The following is a 20,103-nucleotide window of genomic DNA, read 5'->3' as shown; positions in this document are numbered from 1 at the left end:
ATACTGACAGCGAGAGAGGGACGGCGAGAGAGGGTGAAGGAGAGAGAGACCCAAGAGAGGGAATGAGATAGAGACCGCTAGAGAGGGAAGGAGAGAGAGACAGCGAGAGAGGGTAGGAGAGAGAGACCACGAGAGAGTGAAGGAGATAGAGAATGCGAGAGAGGGACGGAGAGAGAGACTGCGAGAGAGGGAAGGAGATAGACAGTGAGAGAGGGAAGGAGAGAGAGACTGCGAGAGAGGGACAGAGAGAGAGACCGCGAGAGAGGGAAGGAGAAAGAGACCACGAGAAAGGGAAGGAGATAGTGACAGCGAGAGAGGGACGGTGAGAGAGGGAAGGAGAGAGAGACAACGAGAGAGGGAAGGAGAGAGAGGGAAGGAAGGAGAGAGAGACCGCGAGAGATGGAAGCAGATAGAGACAATGAGAGATGGAAGGAGATAGAGACTGCGAGAGAGGGACGGAGTGAGAGACAGTGAGAGAGGGAAGGAGAGAGAGGGAAGGAAGGAGAGAGAGACCGCGAGAGATGGAAGGAGAGAGAGACCGCGAGAGAGGGAAGGAAGGAGAGAGAGACCACAAGAGAGGGAAGGAGAGAGGGACCGCAAGGGAGGGAAGGAGAGAGAATGCAAGAGAGGGAAGGAGAGAGAGACCACGAGAGAGGGAAGGAGAGAGAGACCACGAGAAAGGGAAGGAGATAGTGACAGCGAGAGAGGGACGGTGAGAGAGGGAAGGAGGAGAGAGACCGCGAGAGAGGGAAGGAGAGAGAGGGAAGGGAGGAGAGAGAGACCGCGAGAGATGGAAGGAGAGAGAGACCACGAGAGAGGGAAGGAAGGAGAGAGAGACCGCAAGAGAGGGAAGGAGAGAGAGACCGCAAGAGAGGGAAGGAGAGAGAGACCGCAAGGGAGGGAAGGAGAGAGAGACCGCAAGAGAGTGAAGGAGAGAGAGACCATGAGAGAGGGATGGAGAGAGAGACCGCGAGAGAGTGAAGGAGATAGAGATAGTGATAGAGGGAAGGAGATAGAGACTGCGAGAAAGGGACGGAGAGAGAGACCGCGAGAGAGGGAAGGAGATAGACAACGAGAAAGGGTAGGAGAGAGAGACCGTGAGAGTGGGAAGGAGATAGAGACTGCGAGAGAGGGAAGGAGAGAGAGACAGTGAGAGAGGGAAGGAGATAGAGACTGCGAGAGAGGGACAGAGAGAGAGAGACCGCGAGAGAGGGAAGGAGAAAGAGACCACGAGAGAGGGAAGGAGAGAGAGACCGCGAGAGAGGGAAGGAGAGAGAGGGAAGGAAGGAGAGAGAGACCACGAGAGATGGAAGGAGAGAGAGACCGCGAGAGAGGGAAGGAAGGAGAGAGAGACTGCAAGAGAGGGAAGGAGAGAGAGACCACAAGAGAGGGAAGGAGAGAGAGACCGCAAGGGAGGGAAGGAGAGAGAGACCGCAAGAGAGGGAAGGAGAGAGAGAGACCATGAGAGAGGGAAGGAGAGAGAGACCACGAGAGAGTGAAGGAGATAGAGACAGTGAGAGAGGGAAGGAGATAGAGACTGCGAGAGAGGGAAGGAGAGAGAGACCGCGAGAGAGGGTAGGAGAGAGAGACCGTGAGAGTGGGAAGGAGATAGAGACTGCGAGAGAGGGACAGAGATAGAGACAGCGAGAGAGGGTAGGAGAGAGAGACAGCGAGAGAGGGAAGGAGATAGAGACAGTGAGAGAGGGAAGGAGATAGAGACTGCGAGAGAGGGACAGAGATAGAGACAGCGAGAGAGGGACAGAGATAGAGACAGCGAGAGAGGGTAGGAGAGAGAGACCGCGAGAGAGGGAAGGAGAGAGAGACCGCGAGAGAGGGAAGGAGAGAGAGACCGCGAGAGAGGGAAGGAGAGAGAGACCGCAAGAGAGGGACGGAGAGAGAGACCGCGAGAGAGGGAAGGAGATAGACACAGCGAGAGAGGGAAGGAGATAGAGACAGAGAGAGAGGGTATGAGAGAGAGACCGCGAGAGAGGGAAGGAGAGGGAGACAGCGAGAGAGGGAAGGAGAAAGAGACCATGAGAGAGGTAAGGAGAGAGGGACAGCGAGAGAGGGAAGGAGAGAGAGACCGCAAGAGAGGGAAGGAGAGAGAGACCGCGAGAGAGGGAATGAGAGAGAGACCGCGAGAGATGGAAGGATAGAGAGACCACGGTAAAGTGAAGGAGATAGTGACAGCGAGAGAGGGACGGCGAGAGAGGGTGAAGGAGAGAGAGACCCAAGAGAGGGAATGAGATAGAGATTGCGAGAGAGGGAAGGAGAGAGACAGCGAGAGAGGGTAGGAGAGAGAGACCACGAGAGTGTGAAGGAGATAGAGACAGCGAGAGAGGGAAGGAGAGAGAGACCGCGAGAGAGTGAAGGAGATAGAGACAGTGAGAGAGGGAAGGAGATAGAGACTGCGAGAGAGGGACGGAGAGAGAGACCGCGAGAGAGGGTAGGAGAGAGGGACTGTGAGAGTGGGAAGGAGATAGAGACTGCGAGAGAGGGAAGGAGAGAGAGACAGTGAGAGAGGGAAGGAGAGAGAGGGAAGGAAGGAGAGAGAGACCGCGAGAGATGGAAGGAGAGAGAGACCGCGAGAGAGGGAAGGAAGGAGAGAGAGACCACAAGAGAGGGAAGGAGAGAGGGACCGCAAGGGAGGGAAGGAGAGAGAATGCAAGAGAGGGAAGGAGAGAGAGACCACAAGAGAGGGAAGGAGAGAGAGACCACGAGAAAGGGAAGGAGATAGTGACAGCGAGAGAGGGACGGTGAGAGAGGGAAGGAGAGAGAGACCGCGAGAGAGGGAAGGAGAGAGAGGGAAGGGAGGAGAGAGAGACCGCGAGAGATGGAAGGAGAGAGAGACCACGAGAGAGGGAAGGAAGGAGAGAGAGACCGCAAGAGAGGGAAGGAGAGAGAGACCGCAAGAGAGGGAAGGAGAGAGAGACCGCAAGGGAGGGAAGGAGAGAGAGACCGCAAGAGAGTGAAGGAGAGAGAGACCATGAGAGAGGGATGGAGAGAGAGACCGCGAGAGAGTGAAGGAGATAGAGATAGTGATAGAGGGAAGGAGATAGAGACTGCGAGAAAGGGACGGAGAGAGAGACCGCGAGAGAGGGAAGGAGATAGACAGCGAGAAAGGGTAGGAGAGAGAGACCGTGAGAGTGGGAAGGAGATAGAGACTGCGAGAGAGGGAAGGAGAGAGAGACAGTGAGAGAGGGAAGGAGATAGAGACTGCGAGAGAGGGACAGAGAGAGAGAGACCGCGAGAGAGGGAAGGAGAAAGAGACCACGAGAGAGGGAAGGAGAGAGAGACCGCGAGAGAGGGAAGGAGAGAGAGGGAAGGAAGGAGAGAGAGACCGCGAGAGATGGAAGGAGAGAGAGACCGCGAGAGAGGGAAGGAAGGAGAGAGAGACTGCAAGAGAGGGAAGGAGAGAGAGACCACAAGAGAGGGAAGGAGAGAGAGACCGCAAGGGAGGGAAGGAGAGAGAGACCGCAAGAGAGGGAAGGAGAGAGAGAGACCATGAGAGAGGGAAGGAGAGAGAGACCACGAGAGAGTGAAGGAGATAGAGACAGTGAGAGAGGGAAGGAGATAGAGACTGCGAGAGAGGGAAGGAGAGAGAGACCGCGAGAGAGGGTAGGAGAGAGAGACCGTGAGAGTGGGAAGGAGATAGAGACTGCGAGAGAGGGAAGGAGAGAGAGACAGTGAGAGAGGGAAGGAGATAGAGATTGCGAGAGAGGGACAGAGAGAGACCGCGAGAGAGGGAAGGAGAAAGAGACCACGAGAAAGGGAAGGAGAGAGAGGGAAGGAAGGAGAGAGAGACCGCGAGAGATGGAAGGAGAGAGAGACCGCGAGAGAGGGAAGGAGAGAGAGACCGCAAGAGAGGGAAGGAGAGAGAGACCACGAGAGAGGGAAGGAGAGAGAGACTGCGAGAGAGTGAAGGAGATAGTGACAGCGAGAGAGGGTAGGAGAGAGAGACTGTGAGAGTGGGAAGGAGATAGAGACTGCGAGAGAGGGAAGGAGAGAGAGACAGTGAGAGAGGGAAGGAGATAGAGACTGCGAGAGAGGGACAGAGAGAGAGACCGCGGGAGAGGGAAGGAGAAAGAGACCACGAGAAAGGGAAGGAGATAGTGACAGCCAGAGAGGGACGGTGAGAGAGGGAAGGAGAGAGAGACCGCGAGAGAGGGAAGGAGAGAGAGGGAAGGAAGGAGAGAGAGAATGCGAGAGATGGAAGGAGAGAGAGACTGCGAGAGAGGGAAGGAAGGAGAGAGAGACCACAAGAGAGGGAAGGAGAGAGGGACCGCAAGGGAGGGAAGGAGAGAGAGACCGCAAGAGAGGGAAGGAGAGAGAGACCACGAGAGAGGGAAGGAGAGAGACCACGAGAAAGGGAAGGAGATAGTGACAGCGAGAGAGGGACGGTGAGAGAGGGAAGGAGAGAGAGACCGCGAGAGATGGAAGGAGAGAGAGACCGCGATAGAGGGAAGGAAGAAGAGAGAGACCGCAAGAGAGGGAAGGAGAGAGAGACCGCAAGAGAGGGAAGGAGAGAGAGACCGCAAGGGAGGGAAGGAGAGAGAGACCTCAAGAGAGTGAAGGAGAGAGAGACCACGAGAGAGGGATGGAGAGAGAGACAGCGAGAGAGTGAAGGAAATAGAGACCGTGAGAGAGGGAAGGAGATAGAGACTGCGAGAGAGGGACGGAGATAGAGACCGCGAGAGAGGGAAGGAGATAGACAGCGAGAGAGGGTAGGAGAGAGAGACCGTGAGAGTGGGAAGGAGATAGAGACTGCGAGAGAGGGAAGGAGAGAGAGACAGTGAGAGAGGGAAGGAGATAGAGACTGCGAGAGAGGGACAGAGAGAGAGACCGCGAGAGAGGGAAGGAGAAAGAGACCACGAGAGAGGGAAGGAGAGAGAGACCGCGAGAGAGGGAAGGAGAGAGAGGGAAGGAAGGAGAGAGAGACAGCGAGAGATGGAAGGAGAGAGAGACCGCGAGAGAGGGAAGGAAGGAGAGAGAGACCGCAAGAGAGGGAAGGAGATAGAGACCGCAAGAGAGGGAAGGAGAGAGAGACCACGAGAGAGGGAAGGAGAGAGAGACAGCGAGAAAGGGAAGGAGATAGAGACCGCGAGAAAGGGAAGGAGATAGAGAGAGTGAGAGAGGGAAGGAGATAGTAACTGCGAGAGAGGGATGGAGAGAGAGACCGCGAGAGAGGGAAGGAGATAGACAGCGAGAGAGGGTAGTAGAGAGAGACCGTGAGAGTGGGAAGGAGATAGAGACTGCGAGAGAGGGAAGGAGAGAGAGACAGTGAGAGAGGGAAGGAGATGGAGACTGCGAGAGAGGGACAGAGAGAGAGACCCAGAGAGAGGGAAGGAGAAAGAGACCACGAGAAAGGGAACAAGATAGTGACAGTGAGACATGGAAGGTGAGAGAGGGAAGGAGAGAGACACCGCGAGAGAGGGAAGGAGAGATAGGGAAGGAAGGAGAGAAAGACCGCGAGAGATGGAAGGAGAGAGAGACCGTGAGAGAGGGAAGGAGAGAGAGACCGCGAGAGAGGGAAGGAAGGAGAGAGAGACCGCAAGAGAGGGAAGGAGAGAGAGACCGCAAGGGAGGGAAGGAGAGAGAGACCGCAAGAGAGGGAAGGAGAGAGAGACCACGAGAGAGGGAAGGAGAGAGAGACCGCGAGAGAGTGAAGGAGATAGAGACAGTGAGAGAGGGAAGGAGATAGAGACTGCGAGAGAGGGACGGAGAGAGAGACCGCGAGAGAGGGAAGGAGATAGACAGCGAGAGAGGGTAGGAGAGAGAGACCGTGAGAGTGGGAAGGAGATAGAGACTGCGAGAGAGGGAAGGAGAGAGAGACAGTGAGAGAGGGAAGGAGATAGAGACTGCGAGAGAGGGACAGAGAGAGAGAGACCGCGAGAGAGGGAAGGAGAAAGTGACCACGAGAGAGGGAAGGAGAGAGAGACCGCGAGAGAGGGAAGGAAGGAGAGAGAGACCGCGAGAGATGGAAGGAGAGAGAGACCGCGAGAGAGGGAAGGAAGGAGAGAGAGACCGCAAGAGAGGGAAGGAGAGAGAGACCTCAAGAGAGGGAAGGAGAGAGAGACCGCAAGAGAGGGAAGGGGAGAGAGACCACGAGAGAGGGAAGGAGAGAGAGACAGCGAGAAAGGGAAGGAGATAGAGACCGCGAGAAGGGGAAGGAGATAGAGACAGCGAGAGAGGGAAGGAGATAGAGACAGCGAGAGAGGGAAGGAGAGGTATACAGATAGACCGCGAGAGAGGGAAGAAGATAGTGACAGCGAGAGAGGGACGGCGAGAGAGGGAAGGAGAGAGAGACCGCGAGAGAGGGAATGAGATAGAGACCGTGAGAGAGTGAAGGAGAGAGAGACCGCGAGAGAGGGTAGGAAGGAGAGAGAGACCGCGAGAGAGCGAAGGAGGGAGAGACAACGAGAGAGGGAAGGAGATAGTGACAGCGAGAGAGGGACGAGGAGAGAGGGAAGGAGAGAGAGACCGCGAGAGAGGGAAGGAGAGAGAGGGAAGGAAGGAGAGAGAGAGAGACCGCAAGAGATGGAAGGAGAGAGAGACTGCGAGAGAGGGAAGAAAGGAGAGAGACCGCGAGTGTGTGTGTGTGTGTGTGTGTACATGTGTGTACATGTGAGGGTCAAAATGTATTACTGTGTGTGAGGTATACAGTATTTTTTGTGTGTGTATACAGTATGTATTGTGTGAGTACACAGTACGTATTGTGTGAGGGTAAACAGTACGTATTGTGTGAGGGTAAACAGTACATATTGTGTGAGGGTAAACAGTACGTATTGTGTGAGGGTGAACAGCATGTATTGTGTGAGTGTAAACAGTATGTATTGTGTGAGGGTAAACAGTACGTATTGTGTGAGGGTAAACAGTATGTATTGTGTGAGGGTAAACAGTATGTATTGTGTGAGTGTAAACAGTATGTATTGTGTGAGGGTAAACAGCATGTATTGTGTGAGGGTAAACAGTACGTATTGTGTGAGGGTAAACAGCATGTATTGTGTGAGGGTAAACAGTATGTATTGTGTGAGGGTAAACAGCATGTATTGTGTGAGGGTAAACAGTACGTATTGTGTGAGGGTAAACAGTATGTATTGTGTGAGGGTAAACGGTACGTATTGTGTGAGGGTAAACAGTACGTATTGTGTCAGGGTAAACAGTATGTATTGTGTGAGGGTAAACAGTATGTATTGTGTGAGGGTAAACAGTACGTATTGTGTGAGGGTAAACAGTACGTATTGTGTGAGGGTAAACAGTACGTATTGTGTCAGGGTAAACAGTATGTATTGTGTGAGGGTAAACAGTACGTATTGTGTGAGGGTAAACAGTATGTATTGTGTGAGGGTAAACAGTATGTATTGTGTGAGTGTAAACAGTATGTGTTGTGTGAGGGTAAACAGCATGTATTGTGTGAGGGTAAACAGTACGTATTGTGTGAGGGTAAACAGTATGTATTGTGTGAGGGTAAACAGTACTTACTGTGTGAGGGTAAACAGTATTTACTGTGTGAGGGTAAACATTATGTATTGTGTGAATGTAAACAGTATGTATTGTGTGAGGGTAAACAGCATGTATTGTGTGAGGTTAAACAGTATGTATTGTGTGAGGGTAAACAGTATGTATTGTGTGAGGGTAAACAGTATGTATTGTGTGAGGGTAAACAGTATGTATTGTGTGAATGTAAACAGTATGTATTGTGTGAGGGTAAACAGTATGTATTGTGTGAGGGTAAACAGTATGTATTGTGTGAGGGTAAACAGTATTTTTATTTTTTATTTTACCTTTATTTAACCAGGCCAGTCAGTTAAGAACAAATTCTTATTTTCAATGACGGCCTGGGAACAGTGGGTTAACTGCCTGTTCAGGGGAAGAACGACAGATTTGTACCTTGTCAGCTGGGGGGTTTGAACTAGCAACCTTCCGGTTTACCGTTACCATTTACAGTGTGAGGGTAAACAGTATTTACTGTGTGAGGGTAAACAGTATTTACTGTGTGAGGGTAAACAGTATTTACTGTGTGAGGGTAAACAGTATTTACTGTGTGAGGGTAAACAGTATTTACTGTGTGAGGGTAAACAGCCTTTACTGTGTGAGGGTAAACAGTATTTACTGTGTGAGGGTAAACAGTATTTACTGTGTGAGGGTAAACAGCCTTTACTGTGTGAGGGTAAACAGCCTTTACTGTGTGAGGGTAAACAGTATTTACTGTGTGAGGGTAAACAGCCTTTACTGTGTGAGGGTAAACAGCCTTTACTGTGTGAGGGTAAACAGTATTTACTGTGTGAGGGTAAACAGTACTTACTGTGTGAGGGTAAACAGTATTTACTGTGTGAGGGTAAACAGTATTTACTGTGTGAGGGTAAACAGTACTTACTGTGTGAGGGTAAACAGTACTTACTGTGTGAGGGTAAACAGTATTTACTGTGTGAGGGTAAACAGTATTTACTGTGTGAGGGTAAACAGTATTTACTGTGTGAGGGTAAACAGTACTTACTGTGTGAGGGTAAACAGTATTTACTGTGTGAGGGTAAACAGTATTTACTGTGTGAGGGTAAACAGCATGTATTGTGTGAATGTAAACAGTATGTATTGTGTGAGGGTAAACAGTATGTATTGTGTGAGGGTAAACAGTATGTATTGTGTGAGTGTAAACAGTATGTATTGTGTGAGGGTAAACAGTATGTATTGTGTGAATGTAAACAGTATGTATTGTGTGAATGTAAACAGTATGTATTGTGTGAGGGTAAACAGTATGTATTGTGTGAGGGTAAACAGTATGTATTGTGTGAATGTAAACAGTATGTATTGTGTGAGGGTAAACAGTATGTATTGTGTGAGGGTAAACAGTATGCATTGTGTGAATGTAAACAGTATGTATTGTGTGAATGTAAACAGTATGTATTGTGTGAGGGTAAACAGTATGTATTGTGTGAGGGTAAACAGTATGTATTGTGTGAGGGTAAACAGTATGTATTGTGTCTGTATTTGTCTGCCTATGATGTCACCAGGTCTGTTTTTAACAGCAGTGTATTATGTCTGTCTGTATACATCTGTGTGTCTGCGACTCTGCGTGCCTGGCTAAGTGTATTACTGTGTGTGTGTCTCCGTGTCTGTCTAGGTGTGTGTGTGTGTGCAGCATGGTAACACTCAGGAGTGTGTGTGTGTGTGTGTGTGTGTGTGTGTGTGTGTGTGTGTGTGTGTGTGTGTGTGTGTGTGTGTGTGTGTGTGTGTGTGTGTGTGTGTGTGTGTGTGTGTGTGTGTGTGTGTGTGTGTGTGTGTGTGTGTGTGTGTGTGTGTGTGTGTGTGTGTGTGTGTAGACTGGAGAGAGGGGGAGGTGAGCGATGGAGGGAGGGTTACACTGCCCCACACTGTTCAAACTGTTTATGCATACCAGTCTGCTCTAAGGGGCTCTCTGTCGCACTCTGTTTACACAAACTTATTTTGGGTAAATTCCACAGAGCTGGACAGGCCCTGACCATAAATCATGGAATCTGCAGCTTTGTGGAATGATAACTTCTGTCACTCACACACTCATCAACACACACTATTTCTCTCCTCGAAACCATAACAGAGTGTGTGTAAGTGGGAGAGGGCAATGTGTTTGTGAGAAAAAGTGTGAGTGAATTGCATATGTGTGTGGGGGGGGGGGGGTGGGGGGGTGGGGGGGTAATATATTGTGTTGTCTAGGTAATATATTGTGTTGTCTAGTTAATATACTGGGTTGTCTAGTTAATATACAGGGTTGTCTAGGTAATATACAGTGTTGTCTAGGTAATATACAGTGTTGTCGAGTTAATATACTGTGTTGTCTAGGTAATATACAGTGTTGTCTAGTTAATATACTGGGTTGTCTAGTTAATATACTGGGTTGTCTAGTTAATACACCTTGTTTTCTTGTTAATATACTGGGTTGTCTTGGTAATATACTGTGTTGTCTAGTTAATATACTGGGTTGTCTAGTTAATATACTGGGTTGTCTAGTTAATACACCTTGTTTTCTTGTTAATATACTGGGTCGTCTAGGTAATATACCTTGTTGTCTAGTTAATATACAGTGTTGTCTAGTTAATATACTGAGTTGTCTAGTTAATATACTGGGTTGTCTAGGTGATATACAGTGTTGTCTAGTTAATATACTGGGTTGTCTAGGTAATATATTGTGTTGTCTAGGTAATATACTGTGTTGTCTAGTTAATATACAGTGTTGTCTAGTTAATATACTGGGTTGTCTAGGTAATATACTGTGTTGTCTAGTTAATATACTGGGTTGTCTAGGTAATATATTGTGCTGTCTAGTTAATATACTGGGTTGTCTAAGTAATATACCTTGCTGTCTAGTTAATATACTGGGTTGTCTAGGTTATTTACTGTGTTGTCTAGGTAATATACAGTGTTGTCTAGATAATATACTGTGTTGTCTAGGTAATATACCTTGTTGTCTAGTTGATATACTGGGTTGTCTAGGTAATATACTGGGTTGTCCAGGTAATATACTGGGTTGTCTAGTTAATATACTGGGTTGTCTAGGTAATATACTGTGTTGTCTAGGTAATATACTGTGTTGTCTAGTTAATATACTGGGTTGTCTAGGTAATATACAGGGTTGTCTAGGTAATATACAGTGTTGTCTAGGTAATATACAGTGTTGTCGAGTTAATACACTGGGTTGTCTAGGTAATATACTGGGTTGTCTAGTTAATACACCTTGTTTTCTTGTTAATATACTGGGTCGTCTAGGTAATATACCGGGTTGTCTAGGTTATGTACCTTGATGTCTAGTTAATATACTGGGTTGTCTAGTTAATACACCTTGTTTTCTTGTTAATATACTGGGTCGTCTAGGTAATATACCTTGTTGTCTAGTTAATATACAGTTTTGTCTAGTTAATATACTGAGTTGTCTAGGTAATATACCTTGTTGTCTAGTTAATATACTGGGTTGTCTCGGTAATATACCTTGTTGTCTCGTTAATATACTGGGTTGTCTAGGTAATATACCTTGTTGTCTAGTTAATATACTGGGTTGTCTAGGTAATATACCGGGTTGTCTAGGTTATGTACCTTGATGTCTAGGTAATATACAGTGTTGTCTAGTTAATACACTGGGTTGTCTTGGTAATATACTGTGTTGTCTAGTTAATATACTGGGTTGTCTAGGTAATATACTGTGTTGTCTAGTTAATATACAGTGTTGTCTAGTTAATATACTGGGTTGTCTAGGTAATATACCGGGTTGTCTAGGTTATGTACCTTGATGTCTAGGTAATATACAGTGTTGTCTAGTTAATATACTGTGTTGTCTAGTTAATATACAGTGTTGTATAGTTAATATACTGGGTTGTCTAGTTAATATACTGTGTTGTCTAGTTAATATACTGGGTTGTCTAGGTAATATATTGTGTTGTCTAGGTAATATACAGTGTTGTCTCGTTAATATACTGTGTTGTCTAGGTAATATACAGTGTTGTCTAGTTAATATACTGGGTTGTCTAGTTAATACACCTTGTTTTCTTGTTAATATACTGGGTCGTCTAGGTAATATACCTTGTTGTCTAGTTAATATACAGTGTTGTCTAGTTAATATACTGAGTTGTCTAGGTAATATACCTTGTTGTCTAGTTAATATACTGGGTTGTCCAGGTAATATACTGGGTTGTCTAGTTAATATACTGGGTTGTCTAGGTAATATACTGTGTTGTCTAGGTAATACACTGTGTTGTCTAGTTAATATACTGGGTTGTCTAGGTAATATACAGGGTTGTCTAGGTAATATACAGTGTTGTCTAGGTAATATACAGTGTTGTCGAGTTAATACACTGGGTTGTCTAGGTAATATACAGTGTTGTCTCGTTAATATACTGTGTTGTCTAGGTAATATACAGTGTTGTCTAGTTTATATACAGTGTTGTCTAGTTAATATACTGGGTTGTCTAGGTAATATACCTTGTTGTCTAGTTAATATACTGGGTTGTCTCGGTAATATACCTTGTTGTCTCGTTAATATACTGGGTTGTCTAGGTAATATACCTTGTTGTCTAGTTAATATACTGGGTTGTCTAGGTAATATACCGGGTTGTCTAGGTTATGTACCTTGATGTCTAGGTAATATACAGTGTTGTCTAGTTAATATACTGTGTTGTCTAGTTAATATACAGTGTTGTATAGTTAATATACTGGGTTGTCTAGTTAATATACTGTGTTGTCTAGTTAATATACTGGGTTGTCTAGGTAATATATTGTGTTGTCTAGGTAATATACAGTGTTGTCTCGTTAATATACTGTGTTGTCTAGGTAATATACAGTGTTGTCTAGTTAATATACTGGGTTGTCTAGTTAATACACCTTGTTTTCTTGTTAATATACTGGGTCGTCTAGGTAATATACCTTGTTGTCTAGTTAATATACAGTGTTGTCTAGTTAATATACTGAGTTGTCTAGGTAATATACCTTGTTGTCTAGTTAATATACTGGGTTGTCTCGGTAATATACCTTGTTGTCTCGTTAATATACTGGGTTGTCTAGGTAATAAACCTTGTTGTCTAGTTAATATACTGGGTTGTCTAAGTAATATACCTTGCTGTCTAGTTAATATACTGGGTTGTCTAGGTGATATACAGTGTTGTCTAGTTAATATACTGGGTTGTCTAGGTAATATATTGTGTTGTCTAGGTAATATACTGTGTTGTCTAGTTAATATACAGTGTTGTATAGTTAATATACTGGGTTGTCTAGTTAATATACTGTGTTGTCTAGTTAATATACTGGGTTGTCTAGGTAATATATTGTGTTGTCTAGGTAATATACTGTGTTGTCTAGTTAATATATTGTGTTGTCTAGGTAATATACTGTGTTGTCTAGTTAATATACTGGGTTGTCTAGGTTATATACTGTGTTGTCTAGGTAATATACAGTGTTGTCTAGTTAATATACTGTGTTGTCTAGGTAATATACTGTGTTGTCTAGTTAATATACTGGGTTGTCTAGGTAAAATACCTTGTTTTCTAGTTAATATACTGGGTTGTCTAAGCAATATACCTTGCTGTCTAGTTAATATACTGGGTTGTCTAGGTTATTTACTGTGTTGTCTAGGTAATATACAGTGTTGTCTAGATAATATACTGGGTTGTCTAGGTAATATACCTTGTTGTCTAGTTAATATACTGGATTGTCTTGGTAATATACTGTGTTGTCTAGTTGATATACTGGGTTGTCTAGGTAATATACTGTGTTGTCTAGGTAATATACTGTGTTGTCTAGTTAATATACTGGGTTGTCTAGGTAATATACTGTGTTGTCTAGTTAATATACTGGGTTGTCTAGTTAATATACTGGGTTGTGTAGGTAATATACTGTGTTGTCTAGGTAATATACTGTGTTGTCTAGTTAATATACTGGGTTGTCTAGGTAATATACTGTGTTGTCTAGGTAATATACTGTGTTGTCTAGGTAATATACTGTGTTGTCTAGTTAATATACTGGGTTGTGTAGGTAATATACTGTGTTGTCTAGGTAATATACTGTGTTGTCTAGTTAATATACTGGGTTGTCTAGGTAATATACTGTGTTGTCTAGGTAATATACTGTGTTGTCTAGTTAATATACTGGGTTGTATAGTTAATATACTGGGTTGTCTAGTTAATATACTGGGTTGTCTAGGTAATATACTGTGTTGTCTAGGTAATATACTGTGTTGTCTAGGTAATATACTGTGTTGTCTAGTTAATATACTGGGTTGTCTAGGTAATCTACTGTGTTGTCTAGGTAATATACTGTGTTGTCTAGTTAATATACTGGGTTGTCTAGGTAATATACTGTGTTGTCTAGGTAATATACTGTGTTGTCTAGGTAATATACTGGGTTGTCTAGGTAATATACTGTGTTTTCTAGTTAATATACTGGGTTGTCTAAGTAATATACCTTGCTGTCTAGTGAATATACAGTGTTGTCTAGTTAATATACTGGGTTGTCTAGGTAATATACCTTGTTGTCTAGTTAATATACTGGGTTGTCTAGGTAATATACTGTGTTGTCTAGTTAATATACTGGGTTGTCAAAGTAATATACCTTGCTGTCTAGTTAATATACTGGGTTGTCTAGTTAATATACTGGGTTGTCCAGGTAATATACTGGGTTGTCTAGTTAATATACTGGGTTGTCCAGGTAATATACTGGGTTGTCTAGTTAATATACTGTGTTGTCTAGTTAATATACTTGTCAGGATTTGGCCAGGGTTGTTCCGGGTTTTTGTCAGTAGATGTCCCCATTGTGCTTTTTGTCCCTGTGTTTTTCCCTTGATCCCCATTATTGTTTGCACATGTGTCTCGTTTCCCCTGATTGTATTTAAACCCTTTGTTTCCCTCAGTTCTGTGCTCTGTGTTTGTATGTTAGCACCCTGCCCTAGTGTTCTGTGTGCTCTTGTCGATTCCGGGTGACGTTCTTGTGGTATTCTGTTTTTTTTTTTTTTTTTTTTTGGTGAGTTTCTTTTGAGTTCTTTTGTGTTTTACCTACCACCTTTTGGATTTGCCATTTTTGTATTTTAGGATTTTTTCCTTTATTAAATACACCGTCTTAAGTACTGCTGTGTCTGCCTCATCTTCTGGGTTCTGCTGTCTATTCGTGGCTCAGTTGGTTAAGTGACTGTTTCTCACTCCGGAGACCCAGGTTCAAAACCGGGTCCTGACAGAAACACAGAGCCAAAAATGAACCCAGAGGCAGCCAGTTCCCAGGACCTTTTTGCCACGCTGTCCCACCACCAGGAGACTGTCCAACGCCACGAAGCCGCCCTGGTTCAGCAAGAGGCCTTAATGGCTAGACATTCTCATCTTCTGTCGGAGATGCTGACTTCCATTAAGCAAATATCTGATCGACTTACCCCGGCAACAGTTCCCGTCCCAGTACCTCAAGTTCACGTACCCATGGCAGTTAACCCCCTGGCTGAACCTCGTCTTCCACCTCCCCAACGGTTCTCAGGTGATCCAAGTGCTTGTAAAGGGTTTCTCACTCAATGTTCTCTCTCCTTTGAGCTGCAACCCTCGTCGTTTCCCACCGACCGGTCTAAGATCGCATATATCATCACCCTGCTGTCGGAAAAAGCCCTGGCCTGGGCTACTGCTGTGTGGGATGCCCATAGTTCCTGCTGTGCCAGCTACTCTGCCTTTGCTGAGGAATTCAAACGAGTGTTTCAAGGCCCAAGCAGTGGTTCTGACTCAGCCAAACAGCTCCTGACTCTCCATCAAGGTTGGCGCAGCGTGACAGACTATGCCATCCAGTTCCGCACGGTGGCAGCAGCGAGTGGCTGGAACAACGAGGCGCTCACGGTGTGCTTTCTGAAAGGCCTTTCCGACACTATCCAAGATGAACTGGCCACTCGGGAACCACCGGACAATCTCGAGTCCCTGATCAAGTTGGCCTCACGCATTGACCAGCGTCTGAGAGAGAGAGAACTCAACCGTAGACCTCTAGCTCCTATCAGTCCCAGCTCCGAGTCCCCACCTTTATCATCACTGGCTCCACCGGAACCCATGCAGATTGGACGCATCTCCCAGGCTGAGAGAGACCGCCGGATGAGGGAGCGACGCTGTCTATATTGCGGCAAACCGGGCCATTTCCGTTCCACGTGTCCCGGGCTCCAGGGAAACGCTCTGTCCCGTACAGACCGGGGGGAACTGTAACGGGAAACAAAACCTCCTCCCATCCGTCCAACTCCCGTCTGCTCATTCCAGTCACCCTCTCCTGGGACAACCACAAGCTTCACCTTCAAGCCTTGGTAGACTCTGGAGCCGCAGGTAACTTCATGGATGGTGTCTGGGCGAAGGAGAATGGCGTTCCCTCTGAACTTCTAAGTGACCCCATGAGGGTTACTACATTGGATGGAAGCCCTTTGGGATCTGGACTTGTCACTCATGTCACTACCTCCTTGAGACTTTCAGTTTCACAACACCAGGAATTGATGAACTTTCATTTGATCTCCTGTTCCGAGTTCCCTCTCGTCCTTGGATACCCCTGGCTTCACAGCCATAACCCTCACATCGACTGGTCTGTGGGCACTATCAAGCAGTGGGGTCCTACGTGCCAAGCTACTTGTATTTTCCAGAATTCCCGAGTTCTACTCCCGAGTCTTTAGAATCCATCGACCTGACCCGAGTTCCCGAGTGTTACCATGACCTCAAACTGGTGTTTAGCAAACAGAAGGCCACCATGCTACCACCCCATAGATCTTACGATTGCCCCATCGACCTGTTTCCGGGCACTTGCCCCCAGGGGTCGGATCTTTTCCCTATCTCCACCCGAACGAGCTGCTATGGATACCTACATCAAGGACTCTCTGGAAGCAGGCCTCATGCGTCCATCAACCTCCCCGGCGGGAGCAGGGTTTTTCTTTGTGGCCAAGAAAGATGGTGGGTTACGTCCTTGCATCGACTACCGGGGACTCAATGACATAACCGTCCGTAACCGTTACCCGCTACCCCTTATGGCCACAGCCTTCGAGCTGCTCCAGGAAGCAGTTGTTTTCACTAAGCTTGACCTGCGGAACGCATACCATCTTGTGCGGATCAGACCTGGTGACGAGTGGAAGACCGCTTTCAACACGCCTACTGGTCACTATGAATACTTGGTGATGCCCTTCGGCCTGACCAACGCCCCAGCGGTGTTCCAAGCGCTCATAAACGATGTGCTTAGGGATATGCTTAACATATTTGTGTTCGTTTACTTGGATGACATCCTCATCTTTTCGAGCTCCCTTCAAGAACACACTAAGCATGTCAGACAAGTACTCAAACGCCTCCTGGACAGCCATCTGTACGTTAAGCCGGAAAAATGTGAATTCCATTCATCCCGAGTACAATTCCTGGGATTTGTAGTGGAACCCGGTCGAATCCAAATGGACCCTAGGAAGGTAGGGGCGGTAGCGGATTGGCCCACCCCCAAATCCGTTAAGGATGTTCAGCGTTTCCTGGGCTTCACAAACTTTTACCGCAAGTTCATCAAGAACTTCAGTTTGGTGGCAGCTCCTCTCTCAGCTTTAACCAAAGGTGGCAATGCAAGGTTTTTTTGGGGAAGAGAAGCTGAGACGGCCTTCCAAGGACTCAAGCAGCGCATCCTCTCTGCTCCCATCCTGATACTACCGACTACGGATGAACCATTTGTGGTGGAGGTAGACGCATCAGAGGTTGGTGTTGGAGCTGTCCTGTCTCAGAGGGGTGAAGACAAGAAGCTTCATCCGTGCGCTTTCTTCTCACACCGGCTTACCCCGACTGAGAGGAACTACGATGTGGGGGATCGTGAACTCCTAGCGGTTAAGATGGCATTGAAGGAATGGAGACACTGGCTCGAGGGGCTTCTCACCCGTTTCAAGTGCTTACGGACCACAAAAATCTGGAGTATATCCAGCAGGCGAAGCGATTGAACTCTAGACAAGCTAGATGGTCTCTTTTCTTCAATCGATTCCAGTTTATCCTCACCTATCGGCCCGGGTCGAAGAATCTCAAACCGGATGCCCTGTCCCGAGTCTACGCTCCTGCCATTCGAGATGACACGGACATGCCTGTCCTTCCTGCTGCTAAGATTGTGGCTCCGATCTCGTGGCAAGTTGAGGATACCGTGAGACGTGCTCAAGCTAGCGAACCGGACCCTAAAGGAGGCCCTGCCAATCGGTTGTTTGTCCCCAAGGCAGTGAGGACTCAGGTCCTTCTGTGGGGGCACTCCTCTCGCCTCACCTGTCATCCGGGCGTAGGTCGCACCTTGGAGTTCATCCAGCGTAAGTTCTGGTGGCCTACCATAAGAGAAGACGTTGCCACTTTCGTCAATGCCTGCCCCGTGTGCTGCCAGGGCAAATCTTCTCACCTCCGCCCTCAAGGACTCCTTCATCCTTTACCTGTTCCCCACAGACCCTGGTCCCATATCTCATTGGACTTTATTACTGGACTTCCTCCATCCCATGGCAATACTACTATCCTAGTCATAATCGACAGGTTTTCAAAGGCGGCCAGGTTCGTCCCTCTGACTAAGTTACCTTCTGCCAAGGAAACGGCTGAGTTGGTAATTAATCATGTGTTCCGAGTCTTCGGCATTCCTCAAGATGTGGTTTCTGACAGAGGTCCCCAGTTCGCCTCAAGGTTTTGGAAGGCCTTCTGCCAACTCATGGGGCTTCTGCCAGTCTATCTTCAGGGTATCATCCGGAGTCCAACGGCCAAACAGAGAGGATGAATCAAGAGCTGGAAACCACCCTCCGATGTATGACTCGTGACAACCCGTCCACATGGTCATCCTTTATTGTTTGGGCCGAATACGCGCACAACACCTTGCGCTCCTCCTCCACTGGTATGTCCCCGCACGAGTGTCAGTTTGGCTATGCTCCTCCATTGTTCCCGGACCAGGAGGCAGAAGTCAGAGTGCCTTCAGCCTTGAGGTTCGTCAGACGCTGTCGGCTTATGTGGAGGAAGACCCGTCTTAATCTGATGCGTTCCTCACAGAGGTATCAACAACAAGCCAACAGACGTCGCCGTCCCGGGCCTACCCTGCGCCCCGGCCAGAGAGTCTGGCTTTCCACAAGAGACTTACCTCTACGGGTGGAGTCTCGCAAGCTGTCCCAAAAATACATCGGTCCCTTCAAGGTTGCCAGGAGAGTTAACCCAGTTTCTTATCGCCTACACTTACCCAGATCCCTTAAGATTAATCCCACATTTCATGTGTCATTGTTAAAACCTGTTGTTTTCTCCCCTTGTCCCGGCAGACAGACCTCCCCCTCCGCCTCGTGTCATTGGAGGCCAGCCGGCTTATACCGTCCACCGGATACTGGATTCCCGCCGGGTGCAGCGGTCCTGGCAGTATCTGGTGGACTGGGAAGGCTACGGTCCTGAGGAGCGCTCCTGGGTTCCTGCCAAAGACATCCTGGACCCTGACCTCATTCGTCAGTTCAGGGTCCTCCACCCTGAGAGAGCTGGTAGGAACGTCAGGAGCCGTTCCTAGGGGGGGGATTCTGTCAGGATTTGGCCAGGGTTGTTCCGGGTTTTTGTCAGTAGATGTCCCCATTGTGCTTTTTGTCCCTGTGTTTTTCCCTTGATCCCCATTATTGTTTGCACCTGTGTCTCGTTTCCCCTGATTGTATTTAAACCCTTTGTTTCCCTCAGTTCTGTGCTCTGTGTTTGTATGTTAGCACCCTGCCCTAGTGTTCTGTGTGCTCTTGTCGATTCCGGGTGACGTTCTTGTGGTATTCTGTTTTTTTTTTTGTTTTGTTTTTTGGTGAGTTTCTTTTGAGTTCTTTTGTGTTTTACCTACCACCTTTTGGATTTGCCATTTTTGTATTTTAGGATTTTTTCTTTATTAAATACACCGTCTTAAGTACTGCTGTGTCTGCCTCATCTTCTGGGTTCTGCTGTCTATTCGTGGCTCAGTTGGTTAAGTGACTGTTTCTCACTCCGGAGACCCAGGTTCAAAACCGGGTCCTGACAATACTGGGTTGTGTAGGTAATATACTGGGTTGTGTAGGTAATATACTGTGTTGTCTAGTTAATATACTGGGTTGTCTAGGTAATATACTGTGTTGTCTAGTTAATATACTGGGTTGTCTAGTTAATATACTGTGTTGTCTAGTTAATATACTGGGTTGTCTAGGTAATATACTGTGTTGTATAGTTAATATACTGGGTTGTCTAGTTAATATACTGTGTTGTCTAGTTAATATACTGTGTTGTCTAGGTAATATACTGTGTTGTCTAGTTAATATACTGGGTTGTCTAGGTAATATACTGGGTTGTCTAGTTTAATATACTGGGTTGTCTAGGTAATATACTGTGTTGTCTAGGTAATATACTGGGTTGTCTAGGTAATATACTGGGTTGTCTAGGTAATATACTGTGTTGTCTAGGTAATTGTAACGGCGTTCTTTTGTTGTTGAAGGAGAGTCGGACCGAAATGCAGCGTGTAAGTTACTTATGTTTTTTGAATGAAGACAAAACGAACTAACTAACATGAATAACTAAATAAATACAAAAAAACAACAACGAAACCTAATACAGCCTGACTGGTGCAACCTACACAGAGACAGGGACAATCACCCACGAAATGCAAAGCGAAAAACAGGCTACCTAAATACGGTTC

The 20,103-nt window shown here is 46.8% G+C and overlaps 1 pseudogene; it reads right to left on the bottom strand.

The window, feature by feature from the left end:
• The window catches only part of LOC135524893 (uncharacterized), a 76,981-nt pseudogene that overhangs the window by 40,013 nt on the left and 16,865 nt on the right, over positions 1-20,103 (bottom strand).

This window comes from Oncorhynchus masou, chromosome 31, assembly GCF_036934945.1.
Source record: "Oncorhynchus masou masou isolate Uvic2021 chromosome 31, UVic_Omas_1.1, whole genome shotgun sequence".
NCBI lineage: Eukaryota > Metazoa > Chordata > Actinopteri > Salmoniformes > Salmonidae > Oncorhynchus > Oncorhynchus masou.
This window is presented reverse-complemented; position numbering and strand designations above follow the sequence as displayed.